At 43.0% G+C, this 17,597-nt stretch overlaps 1 protein-coding gene across 4 annotated transcripts in view; it reads right to left on the bottom strand.

Moving 5' to 3' along the window:
- The window catches only part of LOC140737331 (protein Smaug homolog 1-like), a 145,401-nt gene that overhangs the window by 65,524 nt on the left and 62,280 nt on the right, over window positions 1-17,597 (bottom strand). The gene's annotated exons all lie outside the window — the stretch shown is intronic.

Raw genomic sequence — 17,597 nt, 5'->3', positions numbered from 1 at the left:
GGCACCAACAATCATTCCATGGTCTAAGTCACGTAGATCACATTCTCCTGTTTGGCCTGAACAACAGAACCTCTTGACCAAGTCTGCATGCTTTTATGCATTGAACTGCTGCCACACGAATGGCTGATTAGATATATGCTTTAACAAGCAGGTGTACCTAATAAAGTGGCCACTGAGTGTAATTGAACAACTATTAGCCAAGCTGCTGGGAGGCACAAACCACGTAGTGCTCCAGAGACTGTGGGTGTATTATTTCAGAGCTATTCTCACTCCAGATTCAACTAGAAAAACAAATGTTTACAGCATCCGGGGTGCAGAAGGTTGTAAACTCAGTCAGTTCCACCATGGGCACGAGCCTCCCCAGCATCAGCGACATCTTCAAAAGATGATTATCTCAAAAAGGCAGAATTCATCATTAAGGGCCCCCATCACTCAGGACTTGGCCTGTTCTCATTGCTACCATCAGGGAGGAGGTACAGGAGCCTGAAGACAAACACTCAATGATTCAGGAACGGCTTCTTCCCCTCTGCCATCCAGATTTCTGAATGACCATTGAACCCACGATCACTACCAGAGTATTTTCTCTCTTTTTTTTTGCTTTATTCACCAGTTATTTAATATTTTATGTATATTTATTGTAATTTATAGATTTTTTATTATTATGCATCAGAATGTACTGCTGCCACAATATAACAAACTTCATGACATATGTCAGTGCTATTAAACCTGACTGATTCCCTCAAAATGTTCATTGTAAATTTTATGATCAGAGTACAATATAATGTCACCATACAAGCCTGAGATTGTATTTTATCTCAAAACCTCCTTATGGAATTGGATCCTGGATTGAAGTTATGATCACAAGATGATCTGTACATGGTACTTTGGTTTTGCCGTCATATACAACTGCCATGAAACACTGTCACCAAAGCAGATGATGAATAAGATTCACCTTGTAATATTTTCAGTTGATTAATGTGCTGGAGGGCCCAAAAACTCGAGATGAAACATTCACCGCTTTTGCTTCACACAGCTACCACAAAACCAGGGTATTTCTAGCATTTTGCTTTTATCCCAGAATTCCAGTATTTGCAGCAGGTTGCATCTGGAGGTTTCCTACTTGGAGGGCAGGAGTTCAGCACAGTCCATCCTGTGCCTTGTTTCAAATGGTGCGTTGGGCCCAACATTTTCCAGAATAAGCTGCAGGCTATGCCTGACAACTGATTGGTTCAGGGACTGAGTTCCTGCTCTCTTCTTGCTGCTGCCATCAGGAAGAGGCACAAGAGCCTCTGGACTCTCACCACCAGGCTCAAGAACAGTTACTATCCCTCAACTTCACATTTCCCATCATTGAAATGTTGGTCTCACTTCCAAAAACACTTCATCTCATAATCTCGATATTTATTGCTTATTTATTTATTATTATTTCTTTCTTTTGTACTTGCACAGTTTATTGTCTTCTACACTCTTGTTGAACACCCTAGTTGGGCTGCCTTTCATTGATTCTGTTACGGTTTTTACGTTTTAGATAGAGTCATAGAAAAGTACAGCACAGAAACTGGCCTTTCGGCCTATCCAGTTAGTGACAAACCATTTTAACCTGACTATTCCTATCGACCTGCACCGGGACCATAGCCCTTCATATCTACCATCCACGTACCCATCCAAACTTCTCTTAAAGATTAAATTCAAGCTTGCATACATAGCTCATGAAGGCACTTGTACCACACTCTCACAAATATCTTTTATGAAATATCCTCTCAATTTTCTATGTTCCAAGGAAATACGTCCTAACCTATTCAATCTTCCCTTGTAACTCAAGTCTTCCAGACCTGGCAACATCCTTGTAAATTTTCTCTATACTCTTTCAATCTTATTTATATCTTTCCTGTAGGTAGGTGAACAAAACTGCACACAATTCTCCAGATTAGGCCTCACCAATGTCTCATAAAACTTCAACACAACATCTCATCTCTTGTACTAAGTACTTAAATTATGAAGGCCAATGTGCCAAAAGCTTTCTTTATGATCCTATCTACCTGTGACGCCACTTTCAATGAATTATGGACCTATATTCCCTGATCCCTTTGTTCTATCACACTCCTCTGTACATTACCATTCATTGAGTAAGACACTCCTCTGTACATTACCATTCATTGAGTAAGACCTATACCTTGCACTTGTCTGCATTAAATTCTATCTGCTATATTTCAGCCCATTTTTCCAGCTGGTCCAGATCCCGCTGCAAGCCATGACGGCCTTCCTTACCATCCACTACACCAGGGGTGTCAAACTCATTTTAGGTCACGGGCCGGATTGAGCAAAATGCAGCTTCATGCGGGCCGGATCAGTCGGACGCGTGCGAACGCAGCTTTCGTTGCCTCCGTTTTTTCAGACTGCTCTCATGTGTCTCAGTCTCTGCTATAACTACAAAGTGTTTCACTTTACAAATTCCGTTTCTTATGAAGAAGACTGCCGAGCAAGACTGCCGAATAAACACTAAAAACCCTGAAAACCTGGTACCTGAATAAACTCAGCATTAGCCATATCATACGCCATAGGCGCTTCGATTACTGGGGCCCGCTTTAATAGTAATTAGATATTATCTCGCGGGCCAAAGGTAATTCCACCGCGGGCCGGATTTGGCCCGCGGGCCTTGAGTTTGACATATATGCACTACACCATCAATTTTCGTGTCATTGGCAAATTTGCTGATTCAATTAACCACATTATCATTTGGATCATTGAAATAGATGATGTCCAGATGTCTTGTTCTGTTCCAATGTCAATCTTTTTCAATTTATTTTCAAGACTGAACAATTGTGCAGGAATACAGAAAAATAAACAATAGCAAATATTGGCATTGGCAATAAAAGAAAAGGAGCTTGTCCGGTCACTGCAGGGAAACTAGATGTTTTAAAAAGGTATCACATACCATCTTAGGTCTTGCATTCAGCCAAGAGAGTAAGACCTAATCTTTATCGAGGGATCAGAAGTGGAAGGAGTGATCAATTTCAAGTTCCTGGGTATCAATATCTCAGAGGACTTAACCTGGCTGCAATATATTGATGCAACTATAAAGGCAGCAAAACAGAGGCTACATTTCATTAGGAAATGGAGATTTGGTTTGTCAACAAAAACCCTCAAATTTCTACAGATGTACCGTGGAGAGCATTCTGACACACTGCATCACCATCTGGTAAGGTTTGGGGGGTGGGGGGGGGGAGGCGGAGTTGGCGGAGGCTTTTTTCACTGAGGTTGGGTGGGACTACAACCAGAGGTCATGGGTTAAGGATGAAAGGTGAAAAGTTTAAAGGGAACATGCAGGGAAACTAGAAACTTCACTCAGAGGGTGGTGAGAGTGTGGTATGGATGCCTTCACAAGCTATGTATGCAAGCTTATATTTAACATTTAAGATACTAGACACTATCAAAGTAAGTTGCAAAAAATTGTAAAATTAGTCAGCTTCATCATGGGTACTAGCCTCCGCAGTATCCAGGACATCTTCAAGAAGCAGTGCCTTAGGATGGCAGCATCCATCATTAAGAACCCCCACCAACCAGGACATGCCCTCTTCTCACTGTTACCATCAGGGAAGTACAGAAGCCTGAAGGCACACACTCAGCGATTCACAAACAGCCTCTTCCCCTCTCGATTTCCGAATGAACACTGAACCCATGAACATGACCTCACTACTTTCTTTTTGCATTACTTATTTAACTATTTAATAGAAATACATACTGTAATTTCTATATTTTTCATGTATTGCAATATGTTGCTGCCTCAAAGTCAACAAATTTCAAGATATATGCTGGTGATATTAAACCTGATTCTGATACTGACTACAACAGCAATGGTGGAACTTTAAGTTTTTACTTAGAAGTATTTGATTTGGGGTGCTCTGTTTGCAATCACTCAAGTGTAAATTATCAATTTTCTGTACATATGTAAAATTGTCTGTTAATAAAATCCCACGTTTAATACCAAGATAGAATAAGGAAATCATTTTCTACAGAAATGAAACTTCTCAAATATTAAATCTATACTTTTCCCAGGTAATAAATGTTCAAATTGAAACCTCACCATGCCAAGGTAGTTTTCTAGCACAAATTTTCAGACTTTAAAGGAGGTTATGCTGTGATGCAAAAGAGGTAAAGTGCTCATTTTGCTTTTTAAAACGTTGACAGTGTAGTGGATTTTATATTGAGTGGCTGTATCACAGCCTGGTATGGAAACACCAGTGAACCTGAATGGAAAATTGTATAAAAGTAAGTGATACAGCCCATCATGGGTAAAGCCCTCCCAACCATTGAGCATATCTACATAAATGCTGTTGCAGGAAAGCAGCATCCATCATCAGAGATCGCCACCACTCATGCTCTCTTCTCACTGCTGCCATGAGGTAGAAGATACGGAGCTTCAGGATTCACACCAATAGGTTCAGGAACAGTTACTACCCCTGACCATCAAGCTCTTGAACAAAACAGTATAACTACACTCACTTGCTCCATCATTCATATGTTTACGACAACCAATGATCTCACTTTAAGGACTCTTTATTTTATTATCTCATGTTCTTGGGTTGTATATAGCGATGAACAGATTGTGCTTGTCTATTATTGAGGTTTAGATGAAGACCAGACCACATTTTATGAATAATTAATTCAGAAAACTAGGTAATTGCAAAGGGTTCACAAACTTTTTCTTGCTTCAACAAATTACTTTGAAGTTTGGGGTTGGGCAAACAGGGCATGACCACAGCTTTTCAGTGGATCTGCTATTTTAGTACTGCGTGCCTCCACAGAATTCCTGACTACCCCCAATTTAATAGTAAATGTCTTTTCCACTCCTAGCCAAAAATAGCCACACTACTCGAAAACAGCAGCTGAACAATTTCCCAACCAGTAGAAATGTAAACGCTCCATAATAAAAACTAACAAGTAGAGCTTTCCTGTGCTTTGCAAGGATTTAAATTTAGCTATGTAACTGTATTTGCTGACAGGTTTGTTTTTTTTTTGAGGTACACATGGTTTTCTTTGTTTTGTGGTTGCCTGGAGAAGACAAATCTTGGAGTTGAATACTGCATATATACTTTCATAATAAATGTATCTTGAACTTTCATTTACAAATCTCTGGAGCAATTCAGCAGGCCAGGCAGCATCCATGGAAAGGGATAAGCAGTTGACGTTTCAGGCTGAAACCCTTCAAAGGGACCAAAAAGAAAGATCTGGCTTCTTTTCCCTTTCTTTCCAGTCCTGATGAAGGGTCACAGCCTGACACAGTGACTGTTTATTCCCTTCCATAGATGCTGCCTTAACCTGCTGAGTTCCTCCAGCATTTTGTGTGCGTTGCTCTAGATTTCCAACAAATGCAGAATCTCATGTTCAGCATTTTCATTTTTATAATCAACCAATTGCCTCTGAAAGGAAGTATTTGCTAGCAATAATGTCTAACTACTAGGTCTTACTTGAGATCATGGTATATTAAACAATCTTAAAGGACCAGACATTTTATTTGAAAGTTGCAAACAAAAGTTTGGAAAGACATCACTAACTTTTATAAATGGAAATACATAGCAAAGTCACATTCTTTACAAAAACCCAGTTAGTGAAAACAGATGGACATGACAAAGTCTATTGCATCAGGCACAGCTAGTCAGAAGAATCATTAAAATTGGTCATATTTGAGATGGACATTAAAATCTCCAGATGAGATTACCATGCCCAGAATCGCTTGTCTGTTACCTTCAGGGTTCCCTGGCAAGACTGACTTATTTTTAAAAACAAACTACAACCACCTGGTATATATTTGCTTTAGATAAGATTGCAATCTAGTATAGCTTTTAGTGAACTGCAGAGAAGTATTAAGAGTGTTCATTCATCCTGTCTTCTAATCCCAGCAAAATCTAAAAATGTGCTTATGACACAACTATTGTTGGCAGAATTTCAGATGGTGACAAGGAGCCATACAGGAGTGGGATAGATCAGCTGGTTGAGTGATGTCACAGCAACAACCTTGCACTCAACATCAATAAGACCAAGAAATTGTGGATTTCAGGAAGGAGAAGTTGAGGAAACATACACCAGTCCTCACAGAGGAATCAGCAGAGAAAAGGGCAAATGGTTTCAAGATCTTGGGTGTTAACATCTTGAGGATCTATCTTGGGTGCAACATATTGAAGGAATTAGAAATAACGCACACCAGTGGCTATATTTCATCAGAAGTTTGAGGAGGCTTGGTATGTTACCAAAAACCGACAAATTTGTACAGACGTACAGTGGAGAGCATTCTAACTGGTTGCATCACCGTCTGGTACATTATGGAGTGGCTACTGCATAGGATCAGAAAAAGCTGCAGAAACTTGTAAACGTGGCCAGCTCTATCATGGGCACTGGCCTCCCCAGCATGAAGGTCACCTTAAAAAGGACAGCATTCATCATAAAGGACCCCCATCATCCAGGACATGCCCTCTTCTCATTGCTACCATCAGGAAGGAGGTACAGGAGCCTGAAGGCACACACTCAACGATTTGGGAACAGCTTCTTCCCCTTTGCCGTCAGAATGAACACAGAAGCCATTACAGTTTATTTTCTCTTTATACACTACTTATTTTTATATACCTATTTCTTATTGTAAGATAGGGTTTCTTTAAAAAGTCATTATAGAAACATAGAAAACCTACAGCACAATACAGGCCCTTCGGCCCACAAAGTTGTGCCAAACATGTTCCTACCTTAGAAATTACTGGACTTACCTATGGCCCTCTATTTTTCTAAGTTCCATGTACCTACCCAGAAGTCTCTTAAAAGACCCTATCGTATCCACCTCCACCACCGTTGCCAGCAGCCCATTCCACGCACTCACCACTCTCTGAGTAAAAAAAAACTTACCCCTGACATCTCCTCTGTACCTACTCCCCAGCACCTTAAACCTGTGTTCTCTTGTGGCAACCAATTCAGCCCTGGAGAAAAACCCTCTGACTATCCACACAATCAATGCCTCTTATCATCTATACACCTCTATCAGGTCACCTCTCATCCTCCGTCACTCCAAGGAGAAAATGCTGTGTTCACTCAACCTATTCTCATAAGGCATGCTCCCCAATCCAGGCAACATCCTTGTAAATCTCCTCTGCATCCTTTCTATGGCTTCCACATCCTTCTGTAGTGAGGAGACCAGAACTGAGCACAATTCTCCAAGTGGGGTCTGACCAGGGTCCTATATAGCTGTAACATTACCTCTTGGCTCCTAAATTCAATTCCACGATTGATGAAGGCCAATACACTGTATGTTTTCTTAACCACAGAATCAACCTGCGCAGCTGCTTTGAATGTCCGATGGACTCGGACCCCAACCAAGATCCCTCTGTTCCTCCACACTGCCAAGAGTCTTACCATTAATACTATATTCTGCCATCATATTTGACCTACTAAAATGAACATCTCACACTTATCTGGGTTGAACTCCATCAGCCACTTCTCAGCCCAGTTTTGCATCCTATCAATGTCCCACTGTAAGCTCTGACAACCCTCCACATTATCCACAACACCTCCAACCTTTGTGTCATCAGCAAACTTACTAACCCATCCCTCCACTTCCTCATCCACGTCATTTATAAAAATCACTAAGAGTAAAGGTCCCAGAACAGATCCCTGAGGCACCCCACTGCTAACCGATCTCCATGCAGAATATGACCCGTCTACAACCACTCTTTGCCTTCTGTGGGCAAGCCAGTTCTGGATCCACAAAGCAATGTCCACTTGGATCCCATGCCTCCTTACTTTCTCAATAAGCTTTGCATGGGGTACCTTATCAAATGCTTTGCTGAAATCCATATACAGTCGGCCCTCCTTATCCACGAATTCAACCAACCGCAAATCAAGAAGACCCAGAAGTGCTCTTCCAGCACTTGTTCAAGCATGTACAGACTTTTTTTTCTTGTCATTATTCCCTAAACAATGCAGTCTAACAACTATTTTACATAGCATTTACATTGTATTAGGTATTATAAGTAATCTAGAGATGATTTAAAGTATAGGGGAGGATGTGCGTGGGTTATCATGGATCGGGATTTTAAAAAATCCAAAGTTCTCTAACTAAGTCGGAACAGGTACATCCGGTATTATTTAGCATCAGTTAGTCAAATGTTTGTCTTAGTATATAGTATATATTTTACCTTTATATGCATATAAAACACTTAAGAACGTATGTTTCAGTGCCGGGCTCGGGAACAAAAGTTCCCGAGTTTGATCCAGTGACAGACCGCTTCCGAGTGCATTCTCCACCTATGCTGGGTTGATGTGGAGGATCAAAAACTCAAAACCCCAAAACCCAATAATTAAACCACTGCGTTGCTTAGTAATAATTGTAATAATTGTAGCTTTCATCAGGGCAGGGCCTTTCTCACTTTATCCTTTAAAATTGTTCTGATCGTTGACCGACGTAGCCTAATGCTTTTCCAATGACCGATAGCGTTTCACCTCTTTCGGATCGCTTTATTATTTCCACTTTATTTTCAATCGTGTTCGTGCTTATTTTCGTGAACAAAAATACTGTGGATTCAGAGCTCTGCCACCGGATCCTAATTCCCACCACACTGAGACAGGTTAAATAAGGTCCACCGGATAGACGGGTTGAATAAGGGACTTGAGCATCCGCGCTTTTTGGTCTCCGCGAGGGGTCCTGGAACCAATCCCTCGCTGATAAGGAGGGCCGACTGTACACTACATCTACTGCTCTTCCTTCATCAATGTGTTTAGTCACATCCTCAAAAAATTCATTCAGGCTCATAAGGCACGACCTGCCCTTGACAAAGCCATTCTGACTATTCCTAATCATATTATACCTCTCCAAATGTTCATAAATCCTACCTCTCAGGATCTTCATCAACTTACCAACCACTGAGGTAAGACTCACTGGTCTATAATTTACTGGGCTATTGCTACTCCCTTTCTTGAATAAAGGAGTAACATCCGCAACCCTCCAATCCTTCGGAATCTCTCCCGTCCCCATGATGATGCAAAGATCATCGCCAGAGGTTCAGCAATCACTTCCCTCGCCTCCCACAGTAGCCTGGGGTACATCTTATCTGGTCCCGGTGACTTATTCAACTTGATACTTTCCAAAAGCTCCAGCACATCCTCTTTCTTAATATCTACATGTTCAAGCTTTTCAGTCTGCTACAAGTCATCACTACAATCACCAAGATCCTTTTCGATAGTGAATACTGAAGTAAAGTATTCATTAAGTACCTCTGCTATTTCCTCTGGTTCCATACACACTTTCCTACTGTCACACTTGATAGGTCCTTTTCTTTCACGTCTTATCCTCTTGCTCTTCACATACTTGTAGAATGCCTTGGGGTTTTCATTAATCCTGCCCGCCAAGGCCTTCTCACGGTCCCTTCTGGCTCTCCTAATTTCCTTCTTAAGCTCCTTCCTATTAGCCTTATAATCTTCTAGATCTCTAACATTACCTAGCTCTCTGGACCTTTTGTAAGCTTTTCTTTTCTTCTTGACTGGATTTATTACAGCCTTTGTACACCACGGTTCCTGTACCCTACCATAACTTCCCTGTCTCATTGGAATGTACCTATGCAGAACTCCACACAAATATCCCTTGAACATTTGCCACATTTCTTCCGTACTTTTCTCTGAGAACATCTGTTTCCAATTTGAGCTTCCAATTTCCTGCCTGATAGCCTCATAATTCCCCTTATTCCAATTAAACGCTTTTCTAACTTGTCTGTTCCTATCTCTCTCCATTACTGCATTGTCCTGCTGTTGCAAAATAACAAATTTCATGACATATGCCAATGATATTAAACCTGATGCTGATTACATCTTATCTGACGAGTCAGTCAGGAACATGTTGTTGAAGAGAGAGTTTACCAATGAAGTGGACAAATTCTCAACTAGAGATGAGCTTTATTTGTCACATGTACTTCGAAACATGCAGTGAAATGCATTGATTGTGTCATCAACCAACTCAGTGCAAGTTTGCTGGGGGCAGCTTGCAAGTGCCACAAAGTACAGCAAAGAATCAGTCAGGACCTTCAGATCATCTAATCCATACCAAGTTGTTATTCTGCCGAGCCCCATCAATCCTCACGTGGACTACTGCCCTCCACACCCATCCCATCTACGCACTTATCCAAAAATCTCTTAAATGTCACAAGCATGTTGCTTCTGATGCCAAAATAGTGTGCCCACAATTATGAACCCCAACTTTTACATTGGTAGAATGTGGAAGAAAATGGGAACATTGGAAGAAACCCACTCAGATACAGGGAGAAGATACAAACCCATTTAGAGGCAGTGGCAGGAATTGAACCCTGATCTTACAGCTGGCACTGTAAAGCATTATGCTGACTGCTACACCATATTATCCCGAGGGAAGGACACAATGGATGAATTACTTTCCAGAATAAAAAGCTGAAGAGGGGAGAAACAATGGATAACAAACACACATGCATTGTCACTGTAGAATATCTGTACTTAATAAACACAAAATACTAAGCTCCGCATATATTAGCACTGAAATAGGCCATTTGCTCCATGCTAGATATTTCACACTATTGATACTGCCCTTAGCCGCATCTCCCCCATTTCCTGAACACCCACTCTCAGCCCATCTTCCTGCCACCTTAACAGTTACAGAGTTCCTTTTGTCCTTACCTACCACCCCATGAGTTTCTGCATCCAACACATTATCCTCTGCAATTTCCACTATCTTCAAAGGATCCTATCACTAAACGTATCTTTGCTACCCAACCCTCACTCTCCCAGCTTTCTGCAGGGATTATTCCCTCTGTGATTCCTTTGTCCACTCATCCCTCCCCACTAATCTCTCTCCCAGTACTTAACCCTGCAAGCAGCTTAAGTGCGACCTGCCCATTCACCTCGTCCCTCACCTCCATTCAAGGCCTCAAACAGTCCTTCAAGGTGAGGCAACACTTCACCTGCGAAGCTATTGAAATCATCTATTGTGCTCCCGATGTGGCCCCCTTTACATCGATGAAACCATTTGTAAATTGGGGGACTGCTTCATCGAGCACCTCTGTTCCAACCACCAAAAGTGGAACTTCCTGGTAGCCAAACATTTTAATTCCAATTCCCACTCCAACATTTCAGTCCTCTTGTGTCGTGGTGAGGCCACCCTCTGGATGGACGTGCAACAACTTATATTGTCTGGGTACCCTCCAATCTGATGGCATGAATATCAATTCCTCCTTCCAGTAACAAAAAACTACCCCCCCCCCATCTTCTGTTCCCCACTGTCCTTTCACTTCTCACCAGCCTATCACCTCCCCTGATGCCCCTCCTCCTTCCCTTTCTCTTATGTCGACTCTCCACTCCTATCAGATTCCTTTTTCATTAGCCCTTTATCATTTCTACTCGTCTGGCTTCACCTATTATCTTCTAGCTACCCTTCCCCTCCCCCACAATTTTATTCTGGTAACTCCCCCCGCCCCCCTTCCTTCTCAGCCCTGAAGAAGGGTTTCAGCCCAAAACATCAACTGTTTATTCATCGCCATAGATGCTGCCTGACCGGATAAGTTCCGCCAGCATTTTGTGGTTCCGTTGCTAATGTTACCCTGGATAGCTAGTGATAAGGGAAGACAGCAGGAAAACTATTGAATCTCTGCTCCAGAATGCCTGCGTCGATGATGACTAAGTAGTATGAGCATACAGAAACTAATCTCATGGTAGGTGGTCCTCCCATATGTACCTTTAATCTTTATACATCAAATGGTGGTAAGATAATTTATCATCAAAATAACTTGGTTTATAATAGCACAGGACAATAAAGATTTTGCTTCCTGAATACTTTTGGGTGTTTCTTATGGATCTTGGGCTACTGAGGTTTTGCACTTTGGAAGGAAAAACCAAGGTAGAATATAAAAGGTAAATGGTAGGGCAATGAGGAGTGCAGTAGAACAGAGGGATCTGGGAATACTGATACAAAATTCTCTAAAAGTGGCGTCACAGGTAGATAGGGTAGTAAAGAGAGCTTTTGGTACACTGGCCTTTATAAATCAAAGTATTGAGTATAAGAGTTGGAATGTTTTGGTGAGGTTGTACAAGGCATTAGTGAGGCTGAATTTGGAGTATTGTGTGCAGTTCTGGTCACTGAATTACAGGAAAGATATCAATAAGGTTGAAGGAGTGCAGAGAAGGTTTACAAGGATGCTACCGGGACTTGAGAAACTGAGTTACAGAGAAAGGTTGAATAGGTTAGGACTTTATTCCCTGGAGCGTAGAAGAATGAGGGGAGATTTGATAGAGGTATATAAAATTATGATGGGTATAGATAGACTGAATGCAAGCAGACTTTTTCCACTGAGGCTAGGGGAGAAAAAAAAAGAGGACATGGGTTAAGGGTGAAGGGGGAAAAGTTTAAAGGGAACATTGGGGGGGGGGCTTCTTCACACAGAGAGTTGTGGGAGTGTGGAATGAGCTGCCAGATGAAGTGGTAAATGCAGGCTCACTTATAACATTTTAAGCAAAACTTGGACAGGTACATGGATGAAAGGTGAATGGAGGGATATGGTCCAGGTTCAGGTCAGTGGGACTAGGCAGAAAAATGGTTTGGCACAGCCAAGAAGGGCCAAAAGGCCTCTTTCTGTGCTGTAATGTTCTATAGTTCTATGATCATGAAAATCACCATGAAATTTCCCTATCACGCACCTTTTTTTTGAAATCACCTATTGTTGTTCTTTCGATTCATAATTCAAACCAAGATTAAGGAAGGCAAACACGAGGAAATCTGCAGATGCTGGAAATTCAAGCAACACAGCACGCCAGGCAGCATCTATAGGAAGAAGCACTGTCGACATTTTGGCCCAAGACCCTTCGTCAGGATTAACTGAAAGATTTGAAAGTAGGAGGGGGAGGGGGAAATACAAAATGATAGGAGAAGACCGGAGGGGGTGGGATGAAGCTAAGAGCTGGAAAGGTGATTGGCGAAAGTGATACAGAGCCGGAGAAGGGAAAGGATCATGGGATGGGAGGCCTAGGGAGAAAGAAAGGGGAGGGGGTAAGCACCAGAGGGAGATGGAGAACAGGCAGAGTGATGGGCAGAGAGAGAGAAAAAAAACAAACTAAATATGTCAGGGATGGGGTAAGAAGGGGAGGAGGGGTATTAACGGAGATTAGAGAAGTCAATGTTCATGCCATCAGGTTGGAGGTGTTGTTCCTCCAACCTGAGTGTGGCTTCATCTTGACAGTAGAGGTGGTCATGGATAGACATATCAGAATGGGAATGGGACATGGAATTAAAATGTGTGGCCACTGGGAGATCCTGCTTTCTCTGGTGGACAGAGCGTAGGTGTTCAGTGAAACGGTCTCCCAGCCTGCATCGGGTCTCACCAATATATAAAAGGCCACACCGGGAGCACTGGACGCAGTATACCACACCAGCCGACTCACAGGTGAAGTGTCGCCTCACCTGGAAGGACTGTCTGGGGCCCTGAATGGTGATGAGGGAGTAAGTGTAAGGGCAGGTGTAGCACTTGTTCCGCTTACAAGGATAAGTGCCAGGAGGGAGATCGGTGGGGAGGGATGGGGGGGGGGGGGGGGGGGAGAAGGAACGAACGGACAAGGGAGTCGCGTAGGGAGCGATCCCTGCGGAAAGCAGAAGGGGGGGGGGGGAGGGAAAGATGTGCTTGGTAGTGGGATCCCGTTGGAGGTGGCGGAAGTTACAGAGAATTATACATTGGACCTGGAGGCTGGTGGGGTGGTAGGTGAGGACAAGGGGAACCCTATCCCGAGTGGGGTGGCAGGTGGATGGGGTGAGGGCAGATGTGCGGGAAATGGGAGAGAAGCGTTTGAGAGCAGAGTTGATGGTGGAAGAAGGGAAGCCCCTTTGTTTAAAAAAGGAAGACATCTTCATCCTGGAATGAAAAGCCTCATCCTGAGAGCAGATGCGGCGGAGACGGAGGAATTGCGAGAAGGGGATAGAATATTTGCAAGAGACAGGGTGGGAAGAGGAATAGTCCAGGTAGCTGTGAGAGTCTGTAGGCTTATAGTAGATATCAGTAGATAGGCCGTCTCCAGCGATGGAGACAGAAAGAACAAGAAAGGGGAGGGAGGTGTCGGAAATGGACCAGGTAAATTTGAGGGCAGGGTGAAAGTTGGAGGCGAAGTTAATGAAGTCAACGAGCTCAGCATGCGTGCAGGAGGCAGCGCCAATGCAGTCGTCGATGTAGCGAAGGAAAAGAGGGGGATGGATACCCATATAGGCTTGGAACATGGACTGTTCCAAAGCCAACAAAAAGGCAGGCATAGCTGGGACCCATGTGGGTGCCCATGGCTACACCTTTGGTTTGGAGGAAGTGGGAGGAGCCAAAGGAGAAATTATTGAGAGTAAGAACTAATTCCGCTAGACGGAGGAGAGTGGTGGTAGAGGGGAATTGCTTAGGTCTGGAATCCAAAAAGAAGCGGAGAGCTTTGAGACCTTCCTGGTGGGGGATGGAGGTATACAGGGACTGGACATCACATGGTGAAAACAAGACGGTGGGGGCCAGGGAACTTAAAATCATTCAAAAAATTCAAAGCGTGAGAAATGTCACGACCGTAGGTGGGAAGGGATTGAACAAGGGGGGATAAAACAGTGTCAAGGTATGCAGAAATAAGTTCGGTGGGGCAGGAGCAAGCTGAGACAATGGGTCTACCTGAACAGGCAGGTTTGTGGATCTTGGGTAGGAGGTAGAAACTGGAAGTGCGGGGTGTGGGAACTATGAGGTTTGTGGCAGTGGATGGGAGATCCCCAGAGCTGATAAGGTTGGTGATGGTATAGGAGACAGTGGCCTGGTGCTCCTTAGTGGGGTCATGATCAAGGGGTAAATATGAAGAGGTATCAGCCAGTTGTTGCTGTGCCTCGGCCAGGTAGAGGTCACTACGCCAGACTACAACAGCGCCCCCCCTTATCAGCGGGTTTTATAGTAAGGTTGGGATTGGTGCGGAGGGAGTGGAGAGCAGAGCGTTCGGAAGGAGTGAGGTTGGAATTGGAACACGGTGTGGTGAAGTCAAGACGGTTGATGTCCCGTCGGCAAGTAGCAATAAAGAGATCCAGAGCAGGCAGAAGACCAGAGCGGGGTGTCCATGAAGAGGAGGAGTGTTGAAGACAGGAGAAGGGGTCATCGGTGGGGGTGGGAGAGTCCTTATCGAAGAAGTAAGCTCGGAGACGGAGCCGGGGGAAGAAGAGTTCAGCATCATGGTGTACACGGAACTCACTGAGGTGTGGGCGAAGGAGGCCCTTACTGAGGACAGAGCGCTCTGCCTCAGAGAGTTGAAGGTCGGAGGGAATGGTAAAGACCTGGCACGGGAAGCAAGGAAGGCATTTTTGTTGGTCCACAAATCAAATAGGTCATCGATGAGAGGCAATTTGAAGAACCTCAAGTGGGATCGGAAAATATCGCATGGAGGCATTTAAGGATGTTGTTGAAAATTTTCTTGGCAACTACAGAGCACCAAACTATGTGCAGCTGGTTGACAACATGCTTCAAACATACAAAATCATGATGTGCAAAATGTCACTAGATTCATTTTCTGCATTCCCATTTAGACTTCTTCCCTGTCAATCTTGGTGCTGTCAGTGACGAGCACGGTAAAAGGTTTCACCAGGTCATTGCAGTCATGGAGAAACTGTATCAGGGCAACTGGAATCCATCAATGCTGTCTGATTATTGTTGGACATTTAAGCGATAAGCCTCAGACACCGAGTATGAACAAAAATAACCAACAAAAGATTTTAGCTTTGTTGTAGCTATCGCAAAGCCTCAGCACCATTATGAAATTAAACACATTATATTCAATAAAAGTTAATTTCTTGTTTCTCCAAATTCCTACTTGATACAAGTAGTCTGAAATTATATTTATGTTTAGCTTCAAGTGGACTATCAAAAACAGAAAAAAGTTCTGAGGAAGCAACATTTCGAAAAATAATTTTATTGTCTAATGTAGTCAGTGAACTTACAAACAATAAGCTACAATATTTGTGACTCTTTAGTTATGAAGTACACAACATAAAAATTAAATAATGGCCTGTCCACAGCAAGAATAAAATGGCAGGCAGATGTCAGCAGTCACTTCCTATTACAACATTTCTTAAGAAGGGAGCAACCACTACACCCCACCCCCCGAGGGGCCACACTCGTTGCATAAACGAGGAGTCATTACATCCCAGACTAATCGGAACTGGGCTGCTGCCAATAAAACATCTGACAGTGACACCCGACCGTATCCGACCAAAGTCCATCGGTTTCACATTCACAGACAGGCCTGAAATGTATAATTTCATTTGATTGCATGAAGGAGAAAAAAAAACAGCTGTTGGTTTGTACTGCATTCAGACATTTTTGTTCTTGTCTATATATAGACTGACGCCACAGGCATGGTTGGGTACTGAATGTTCTTTGTAGCTTTTATAACGCACATGTTTTCTATTATACAACATCTGCAACAGACATTGAGATGTTTTAATGTTATTTTCTCCCTCCTTTTGAAATCACCCCTCCTCAGCAAGAAGGTGGATGATGGCGATGCTTTCACACCTCTGCTACTGCCACGCTAAAACTAACATCAAATACATCATTCTGGGGTGATTTTCTAGACTGTTTATCTTTCCAAGGAAGTTCCGCTCTGCCTTTCTCTCCCCTCCCCCCCCCCAATACAGATGATGTAGCCAAGTTCAGAAATGTGTGGTGCAAATTCCTAACCTATTTTGACTCTGTTAGCTCAGTGCACTGCCTAAGTATTTCTACTGCTAAAATATCCCAGAGGAGGAACCGATGGAACAAGAGCACAGTTCTTAAAATCATGGCACCGCTGTCAGACATTTCTAGTTTTCTGTTACTCTTCACAAACAGGCTGGTTTGAGATTATTCAAGCCAAGCAAACACACCAGTTTTCCTTGTTTCTAAAAGGCACTGACTGCTTTACTGAGGTACTTTCTCCCTGCAGAACCTGCCTATTTCTTTGAGTGAGTCAAGGTAGTACTGACAGACTTGGACCATAAGTTACAGGTACAGAACTAGACCATTTGGCCCATTGAGTCTACTCTGCCATTTCATCATGACTGACCCATTTCCCTCTCAAGCCCAATCTCCCCACAACCTTTCATGCCCCGACTAATTAAGAATCTATCAACCTCTGCCTTAAATATACCCAATAACTTGGCTCCAAAGCCACCTGTGGCAGCGAATTCCACAGATTTACCACTCTGTGGCTGAAGGAATTACTCCTCATCTCTGTTCTAAATGGACATCCCTTTATTCTGAGTTTGTGCCCTTTGGTCTTAGAATCCCCACCATTAAAAAAACATCCTCTCCACATTCACCCTATCGAGGACTTTCAACATTCGCTAAGTTTCAATGACATACCCCCTCATTCTTGAATTCCAGTGAGTACAGGCCTAAAGCCATCAAACACTCCTCATATGATAAGCCTTTCAATCCTGGAATCATTTTTATGAACCTCCTTTGAACTCTCTCCAATGTTAGTACATCCTTTCTTAGATAACGGACCCAAAAGTGCTCACAATATTCCAAGTGAGGCCTTAACAACGCCTTATAAAGCCTCAGCATTAGATCTTT

The sequence above is a fragment of the Hemitrygon akajei genome, chromosome 12, assembly GCF_048418815.1.
Source record: "Hemitrygon akajei chromosome 12, sHemAka1.3, whole genome shotgun sequence".
NCBI lineage: Eukaryota > Metazoa > Chordata > Chondrichthyes > Myliobatiformes > Dasyatidae > Hemitrygon > Hemitrygon akajei.
Note: the sequence above shows the minus strand (reverse complement) of the source record. Positions and strands in the feature narration are given on the sequence as shown.